Source organism: Myotis daubentonii, chromosome 2 (genome assembly GCF_963259705.1).
Source record: "Myotis daubentonii chromosome 2, mMyoDau2.1, whole genome shotgun sequence".
Lineage (NCBI taxonomy): Eukaryota > Metazoa > Chordata > Mammalia > Chiroptera > Vespertilionidae > Myotis > Myotis daubentonii.
Window position 1 is genome coordinate 87,390,691 of NC_081841.1, and position 6,979 is coordinate 87,397,669.

The following is a 6,979-nucleotide window of genomic DNA, read 5'->3' on the forward strand; positions in this document are numbered from 1 at the left end:
CACTGATGCTGGAGAACCACTACCTTCCCTGTTAGATTTATAATAAGGTTTTGGATTTCAAGAATTAAAATCTCCTGGCTTGCGAGCCTTTTAAACTAAATTTCATTCACAGATTAGTATTTCAAAAAGACTTAGGTAATAAACATGTTGTGGGGGGAAAACAAACAAGTACACAAAAAAAATTATAGCAGGAATTAAAAGAAGAAACTTATGGGCCATTTTATTTTTAACTCAAGATTTAAGAGACACCTAAATAATTTCAGAGACCAATGGGTGTTTGAAAACATAACTGCTAACTTAAAAATAATCCAATCCGCAATATTAAAAGTACAGTATTTCAAATATGTTCAAATTTATTTACTCAGTTGTTAAGTAAATCAGGGCATGAACTGTTTACATTATACCAAATACAAGCAATGATTAAACTTATAAAGCTAAACCTAAACAAACCTGTTCATATTCCACTACAAAATTTACTCTGGTCAGAAACTGATTTTTCATAAATTCATATAACTTTAACAAACTTACATATACATGTATAATGGAAAGAGCAATAGAGCAAAAACTAGAAGCCACCTAAAGTAGTTCTGGGTAATCTGGTGGCTAGCTATATGACCTTAGGACCTAGAAATCATTTTACCTTCCAGGGCGGCGGCAGAGTTGGGGGGCAGGATGGTTCAACTGATTACTCATCTCAGGATCATATGTTGTGAGAATCAAATAAGATACTATGTAAACACATTCTTAAACACTGTAAAGCAATTTATAAACCAAAGGCATTATCAAGAGAGCAAAATTTGAGAGGCATAGTCTTTAGTTGCCTGCTATAAAATAGAGCATTACGGAAACAATGAAAAACATAAAAACTGACATTCAGATTCAATTAGATAAAGAATACTATTTGTATTAGACATAGAATACTATATTCTGTAAACTATGAAGTATAAGAAATCAATTCAGTTACCTGTCCTATGTTCCCATTCCTAACATCTATTGTTTAAAGATATATTAGATAGACCATGAGTTGATAATTGTCACAATTACTGTTTTCATTCTCTATCTGTATTTTTCATATATTTGACAATTTCCATAATAAATTTTAACAAGGCAATGTGTATGTTTGTATACAAAACGTCTGAAAAGCTAAAAATATCTCATTAAAAGTTATTTCTTTTTTTAAATTACTCTCAAAACTAGTTTATCATTTTCTTTCAATGTTATCTCAGATTCTATAAATTCCAAAATAAGCTGCTTTCAGTACCCTTCTATATATCATGACACCTACTAGAAGATAATTATTCTTTTTCAACTAGGTGAGTAAATATTCTTACCCAAACTGCAAAAAATATAATTCTTAAGTTTCTGCTTCCTGATCTTTATTCCTTTTTATTTGTGGATTTTTCTTTTTTTTTTCTTTTGCTCATTCATTACAAAATTCCAAAATTAAAAAGTGAAAACAACCAGTTTCAACTGCATGTATGTGTAAAAATATAACGGGAAATAAAAGAGCAAATAACTCCTTTTTTCTACTAGTAGTATTGAAAAAGACCAGTATTAGTTGTAATTAGCCATTCCTCTTAAAACCTGTGGACCTATACAACTCAATTTATATGGTAAGAGATTATTTCATCCAAAATGAAGTTAACATGTCTGTCAAAAAAATGAAATCCCCAAATCAAGGATTCTATCAAAGTGTGCATAACAATGTACAATTACTCTGCATACATCAAACTAATTGCTCAAAAATGTCCTTTAACCTGAGGCCATATTCCAGATTGAAAAAGCGTAAACCACCTTTCACCTCAAGCAGATATGTTTAGCTTTAACTTAATAAAATGTATCTATAGCTCAATAGCTTATGTTTTATTATAGTTTGTGAAGGAATCATAAGTGGCGGAACTTAAATGCAGATAGGACAATAATAGCTTGTGGTTTATAATTAAAACTGTATTTGGTACTATCCATACATTAATTTATTCATTACTTGAGACCTAATAAATCTTTGTGTCTTCTGTGCCTAAAGAGATAGTGTACCTTAATTATTTTTATTTGGGAGGAAGGGGGACAGAGCAAGTGGGCAGGGAAGGAAACTCACCAGTTCAACTGTCACTATAGCATTTGGTTTCTAAGCATTAAAAACTCCATTTTCTTTTATATGTGATATATTCTAGAGGATAAATAGGAACCACTTGTTCCAACATGGTCTTTAATAATTTTGCATGTTAGTCCTGCTGCAAGTCCTTATTTGTATTATTTAAAAACAAGTAATTGTAAAACTATGAAAGGCAAACTGTTGGAAGATGAGTAACAAACAAAAAGAATTACTAGACCTTATTCAAGCAAGGTTAATAATTGTACATGTTTACTTTAGAATGTTAATAGCACACAAGCTAAAAAAAAAAAAATGGTAAGACCACTATCATCCTGGTAGGTACCCTTATTTGGTGTCAATGCTAGCTGTCACATACAATGCAGCTATTACTTTCCTTATTTCTTTTTCTAAGTGTCTAGATATCATTGCCCCTATTACTTTATCATAAGCACAAATCAAGTTTCTCACCTCATCTCAGAATCCTACATTGAACCCCCAAGCTTCAATTTAAAAACCATGATTTCCCATATAGTTGCAGAAATCCCCCTAAAAGAGTCAAGAATTGCCGGAAAATGAAGACAAAACCATCTCATACATCTAAATGAGGATGCCAGTGATGACAACTGCAATAAAAATCAAGAAGGCGTACTCTGAATTTTCACCATTTTAATAAAACAAAATCATGAAATTTTAAATTAAAGGTGGCGCTCTGTCCTCAACTCACCCGATTGTGACTCACTTTTGCAGACTATATGGTAGGCAATAACACTTTTCAAAGATCTTAGCAGTTACACCCAAGCCAAAATCAGGACAGAGATTCACCCTTAATTACAGCAATTTAACTGTCTCACCCAAAGCAAGGTAGAAGCTAAAAACATCCTCCTGAAGTCATGGCTAAATAAGCCCATTTCATATACTAGCTTTCAACGGCTCCTTTAAAGAAAATGTTTCTATTTACTTCAAATTTGAACTCATCAGGTGGAAAAAGAAAAAAAAAGAGGGGGAGCGGGGGACCCAGCAGAAAGGCCAAATACAAAAAGAGGTTCCCCTCCAATCCTACTAATTCCCCGGATCCGTCTGTGCCACTCACAAGGATAAGGAGTCTGGGGAAGGCTAGCAGCAGGGCAAGCCGTGAAGGCCCTCCATTCACTCCTGTGGGCCACCATCCAAAGGGTTACACACCCTCTGTTCAAGGAGAGCCTCATACAAAGCAGATCCTTACAAGTACTTCTTCTTAGAAAATACGCCCACGCTGTACAAGAGCGTTATTTTAAAGTAAGACTGTCCTCAGGTGGAGGAGGTTAAACACAACAAAGGCTTCCATGTTGAAAGGCAGACAGTCCAGATACAAGCATAGACCTACACACGTATGAAAAAAAAATCCCTAAGTAATCTATCATGAACAGCAATCGATACCAACAGGAGCCATTAGATTATTAATAAACCCAGAGAAGTGGAATGCATAGCAGCTTAAAGTGGCTGGCTGCTGCGATCTAACCCGCAGGAAAGGTAAAAATACGCCTGCGGAGGAGGGTCAAGCCCTCCGCAGATTTAGAGACCCCTCCCGCCCACCCGAGCACCCCCTGCCCTGGACGTCCAGCCCGCCGCACCGCACAGGATGCGAGCACACTTGCCAGCACTGCGAGTCCCGCAGAAAACTGGTGAATGAAATGCGCACGGAGACCAGCCTGGCTAGTGACCGCGGCGCAGAACCAGGGGTCGCTAACTAGCTTAGCCACAGGATTCTCCTGCCAATGTAATACAGGGAGCATGTCCCCAACCCCGCAACGGGAACCCGATTCGTTCTCACTGACCCTTTCCACAAAGGGGGTGCAGGACGCAAGGTGCCCCCCCCCTTAAACTAAATCGAAAAAATGCGAATCGGAAGCAGTCGGGAACATCCTGGGGAGGGAGGTTGGGGAAGACAGGAGACGCCGGGAGAAAGGCGACACGAGACGGCTCTCCAACTCCCAGGGAATCGCCGTCGGTGTGATACGAATCAGTCCAGCAGCCCCGCACAGGGGCTGGCGAGGGGTCCCCGTCGGAGACCCAGTGGGGTCGCAGGCGGGGACTAAAGGGGTGACCCCCTCGGGGCGCGGGGAGGGAGTGCCGGGCACCGCTGCCCTGAAGGTCACCACGCGCCGGGCGGGGGCGGCTGGCGACGGGATGAGCTCCGGCTCTGCCGAGGCGGCTTGGAGGAGAGCGGCGAGTGCACACACGGAGCCCCGCCGAGCCGGTCCCTCGGGCCCTGGGCGGGGACTCCCGGCGCAAGGCGCACTCCCAGGAACCCGCTCACCTTTACGATCGCCGTGCGGGAGCGGCAGGCGACAACCTGCAAGAGGCCCCCCGCACGCCCCCGCCAACTTCTCCCGGACCTGCTGAAGCCGCTGTGGGGCGCGGGGCACCCAACTGTCAGCACCCCCTCCGCGACTCCCCGACCCCCGAGTTCCGCCGGGCCTTCCCGCAGGTGACCTGCCCCATCGCCCCGGCCGCGGGCGGATGGCGGCCGCCACTCACCTCGCCCGGCAGCAGGAACCATTTTCCAAAGGAGAAAAAGAAGGGGGGGCTGCCGGGGGTCGGGGCTGGGTGAGGGACAGCGGGAAGCGCAGAGCACAGGGGCTCGGTCCTCGGCGAGTCCGCAGCCTGCTCGCAGGGCTGAGCGCGCCACGCGGAGGTGCGGCTGCACCTCGGGGATGAGGCTACGGAGCCGAGAGGCTCGGCGTCCACCAGCCGGGGCTCCCTACTCACGCTGCACAGTGAGGAGGCGGCAGAGCAGGAGGCGGCACCCGGCTCGGCCCCCGCCCAGAGCCCGGCAGCCGCCGAGTGGCCGCCCGGGTCCCCGCAGGACCCGCCTCCTCGGCTCCGCAAAGCCGCACACTGGGCGCGCCGCGCTCAGCACGGGTAGCTCCGCCAGCCTCCCGCCGCCATCCGCAAAGGCAGAGGCGGGCGGGGTGCAGACCCCTCGCTGAGCCCCGCAGCCCGACCCGCTAGGGGCGGGGCCCGCGGCCACTCGGCGGACGGCCGAGCACGAGGGGGCTGCGCGCAGCTGAGGGCTAGAGCCCCGTTGGCACCGGGTGGCCCGCAAGACTGTCGGAGGAGGCAGGGGGAGAGAACTCTCACCCGTTCCGGTCTGGTGCTCCCTTCTCTTCACACCCACACGCCTCCCGCTCCACGCTGGCGGCGCAGCTGCTCCCGCTGCCACTGCCGCCGCCGCCGCCGCCGAAGCTCGCGCCGCCGCCGCTGCCGCCTCGGCTGGGCGCGGTCACGTGACGCGACCCGCGGGGAGCCTGGGGGCGGGCGGGCGCGCGCGCACGCGGTGAGAGCCGGGCTGGGACCGGGACTGGGAGCCCGGCGGCGCGGAGGGGGCGTTTAAGGGGAGGACCCAGCGAGCGCGCCCCCGGCTGGCGAGCGCGCGCCCGGCGAGGAGAACTTGCCGCGCGGTCCGGAAAGGGTGCTGGAGCACGGGGCGGGGGGCCCACGCCTCCGCCCGGCCCTCCCTCTCTTCCTTCCCAGAGCGCCGGGACTCGCCGCTGCCCCCGCCCCGTGTCTCAAGCGCCTTTCCTCCTGCCGCCACCTGCGATTGGCTGGGAGGGTCTGACGTCCGTGTTTCCATGACGTAGAGGGGCGGGGGGTGGCGAGGGCGGAGGGGGTGGCTGGGGCGTGCGGGGCGGTGACGACGTCAGTCACAGCTGCTGTGCCGGCGCGGGGTCGGGGGCTCCCGCGACCGTGGAAGCTGGAGCGCGCTGACTGCCGCTGGCGGACGCGGGCGCCTTCCCCGGGGGCCCCGCCCGAGCCACCCACGGCCCGCGCCCCCCTCCTCCCGGGGCCCAGGAGCAGGGCCGCGGGCGCGGGAGGGCGAGCGCTCCAGGGGACGGCAGGTTCAGGCTGACCATTTGTCAGCAGATTTGAAATGCTTCTCTTCACTCCCTGCCGGACTCGTTGCCCGTCCCGGGCCGTGACGCCCACGCCGGACAACCCAAGTGCCTCCCAACTCGTTTCCTTCTGGGAGAGGAGGGCCCACCCTCCCCACGAGTGCCGGACGCCCCTTCTCCGTGGCTGAGGGTCGGCCTCGCAACCTGGGATCCCTCTTCAGCGCGCAAAGGGTTAACCGGCGCCCCCGGTGCCAACAGGCCCCCCCCACACACACACACACCCGCGCGTAACATCCCGGCGTCTTCTGGGTTTGCTGGTTCTGCCGATGCCCAACTGTTGGCTCTTATAGTTCACTTGTGCCGTCTTTACCCATCACCCTTCTTTCGTGTGGGGAAAAGACAAAACACACCGAGTAACACGCGGAATGCAGATGCTAAAAGGTAGTCAGCTTTGCCCAACCTTCAAGAGATTTTGCAAGTTAATCAGAACCATCCATCGTGATGTCTACTTTAAAAATAAAACGGTTTTGCCCTAGCTGGTTTGGCTCAGTGGATAGGCGTCAGCCTGTGGACCGAAGGGTCCCAGGTTCATTCCGGTCAAGGGCACATGCCCGGGTTGCGGGCTAGATCCCCAGTAGGGGACGTGCAGGAGGCAGCCAATCAATGATTCTCTCTCATCATTGATGCTTCTATCTCTCCCTTCCTCTCTGAAATCAATAAAGATATATTTTAAAAAAATAAAAATAAAACGGTTTTTCCTTCCTACACACAAATACACAGATATGTAAAGATTAGTGCCTTAACCTAAGAGAGTGTGCTCCATCTTCCTTTAATCGGCTCTATTTGAACTAACCATCGCGGCTCATTCAGAGACCTTGTCAGTATTGTGTTCAATACCACTTAATCAGGGCAAAAAGATAAGTTCTGCAGTCTCCTCCTTTCTCTTCATTCCAAGACTGGAAAAATTACTCTTTGTAACGTCTTCCCAAAAGCATACCGGCGATGTGAAGGACTT

General features: G+C 49.6%; 1 protein-coding gene across 6 annotated transcripts in view; it reads right to left on the reverse strand.

Annotated features, from left to right (window-relative positions):
- ATP2B1 (ATPase plasma membrane Ca2+ transporting 1) overlaps positions 1–5,351 on the reverse strand; it is a 138,377-nt gene extending 133,026 nt beyond the window's left edge. For 2 of the 6 annotated variants that reach the window (XM_059683763.1, XM_059683764.1), the window contains exon 1: positions 5,213–5,351. The gene's annotated coding sequence lies outside the window, so the exon portion shown is untranslated. Of the gene's footprint in view, positions 1–4,609; positions 4,742–5,212 lie in introns of those variants that run through there. The other 4 variants (XM_059683765.1, XM_059683762.1, XM_059683760.1 and 1 more) reach the window with 3 other exon arrangements.
- Positions 5,352–6,979: the final 1,628 nt, after the last annotated feature.